This window comes from Tribolium castaneum, chromosome 6, assembly GCF_031307605.1.
Source record: "Tribolium castaneum strain GA2 chromosome 6, icTriCast1.1, whole genome shotgun sequence".
NCBI lineage: Eukaryota > Metazoa > Arthropoda > Insecta > Coleoptera > Tenebrionidae > Tribolium > Tribolium castaneum.
The window spans coordinates 19,456,017-19,458,516 of record NC_087399.1 but is presented as its reverse complement, the minus strand read 5'-3'; the positions used below and the strand labels follow the sequence as shown (position 1 = coordinate 19,458,516).

General features: G+C 26.8%; 1 pseudogene; it reads right to left on the bottom strand.

Moving 5' to 3' along the window:
* Window positions 1-2,500, bottom strand: part of LOC135266615 (large subunit ribosomal RNA) — a 14,235-nt pseudogene that overhangs the window by 4,070 nt on the left and 7,665 nt on the right.

Below are 2,500 nucleotides of genomic sequence, written 5' to 3'. Positions count from 1 at the left end.
ACAACATATTTAAATTTGGTTAATTTTGTTTTTTTTTTAATTTTTACATTTTTACCCTTAACTCACCCCCAAATACAAAGGGGTGGTTTTTGCTAAAATATTTTTTATTAATATTTTAGGGGCTACCTATATGCAAAAAACCGTATCGATTAGGCTTTATTTGTAGATTTTTGTTTAATAACTCACCCCCAAAGAATGAAATCTAAAAAAATTATATAAGAGCCTTATCTACACACTAAAATACACAACATATTTAAATTTGGTTAATTTTGTATTTTTTTTAATTTTTACATTTTTACCCTTAACTCACCCCCAAAAACAAAGGGGTGGTTTTTGCTAAAATATTTTTTATTAATATTTTAGGGGCTACCTATATGCAAAAAACCGTATCGATTAGGGTTGATTTGTAGATTTTTGTTTAATAACTCACCCCCAAAGGGTGAAATCTAAAAAAATTATTTAAGAGCCTTATCTACGCACTAAAATACACAACATATTTAAATTTGGTTAATTTTGTTTTTTTTTTAATTTTTACATTTTTACCCTTAACTCACCCCCAAATACAAAGGGGTGGTTTTTGCTAAAATATTTTTTATTAATATTTTAGGGGCTACCTATATGCAAAAAACCGTATCGATTAGGCTTTATTTGTAGATTTTTGTTTAATAACTCACCCCCAAAGAATGAAATCTAAAAAAATTATATAAGAGCCTTATCTACACACTAAAATACACAACATATTTAAATTTGGTTAATTTTGTTTTTTTTTTAATTATTACATTTTTACCCTTAACTCACCCCCAAATACAAAGGGGTGGTTTTTGCTAAAATATTTTTTATTAATATTTTAGGGGCTACCTATATGCAAAAAACCGTATCGATTAGGCTTTATTTGTAGATTTTTGTTTAATAACTCACCCCCAAAGAATGAAATTTAAAAAAAATATATAAGAGCCTTATCTACACACTGAAATACACAACATATGTAAATTTGGTTAATTTTGTTTTTTTTTTAATTTTTACATTTTTACCCTTAACTCACCCCCCAAATACAAAAGGGTGGTTTTTGATAAAATATTTTTTATTAATATTTTAGGGGCTACCTATATGCAAAAAACCGTATCGATTAGGCTTTATTTGTAGATTTTTGTTTAATAACTCACCCCCAAAGGGTGAAATCTAAAAAAATTATATAAGAGCCTTATCTACACACTAAAATACACAACATATTTAAATTTGGTTAATTTTGTAATTTTTTTAATTTTTACATTTTTACCCTTAACTCACCCCCAAATACAAAGGGGTGGTTTTTGGTTAAATAATTTTTATTAATATTTTAGGGGCTACGCATATGCAAAAAACCGTATCGATTAGGCTTTATTTGTAGATTTTTGTTTAATAACTCACCCCCAAAGAATGAAATCTAAAAAAATTATATAAGAGCCTTATCTACGCACTAAAATACACAACATATTTAAATTTGGTTAATTTTGTTATTTTTTTAATTTTTACATTTTTACCCTTAACTCACCCCCAAATACAAAGAGGTGGTTTTTGGTAAAATATTTTTTATTAATATTTTAGGGGCTACCTATATGCAAAAAACCGTATCGATTAGGCTTTATTTGTAGATTTTTGTTTAATAACTCACCCCCAAAGAGTGAAATCTAAAAAAATTATATAAGAGCCTTATCTACGCACTAAAATACACAACATATGTAAATTTGGTTAATTTTGTTTTTTTTTTAATTTTTACATTTTTACCCTTAACTCACCCCCAAATACAAAGGGGTGGTTTTTGGTAAAAATTTTTTTATTAATATTTTAGGGGCTACGCATATGCAAAAAACCGTATCGATTAGGCTTTATTTGTAAGTTTTTGTTTAATAACTCACCCCCAAAAGGTGAAATGTAAAAAAATTATATAAGAGCCTTATCTATGCACTAAAATACACATCATAGTTAAATTTATTTAATTTTGTTTTTTTTTTATTTTCTCATTTTTACCCTTAACTCACCCCCAAATACAAAGGGGTGGTTTTTTAAAATATTTTTTATTAATATTTTAGGGGCTACCTATATGCAAAAAACCGTATCGATTAGGCTTTATTTGTAGACTTTTGTTTAATAACTCACCCCCAAAGGGTGAAATCTAAAAAAATTATATAAGAGCCTTATCTACGCACTAAAATACACAACATATTTAAATTTGGTTAATTTTGTAATTTTTTTAATTTTTACATTTTTACCCTTAACTCACCCCCAAATACAAAGGGGTGGTTTTTGGTAAAATAATTTTTATTAATATTTTAGGGGCTACCTATATGCAAAAAACCGTATCGATTAGGCTTTATTTGTAGATTTTTGTTTAATAACTCACCCCCAAAGGGTGAAATCTAAAAAAATTATATAAGAGCCTTATCTACACACTAAAATACACAACATAGTTAATTTTGTTATTTTTTTAATTTTTACATTTTTACCCTTAACTCACCCCCAA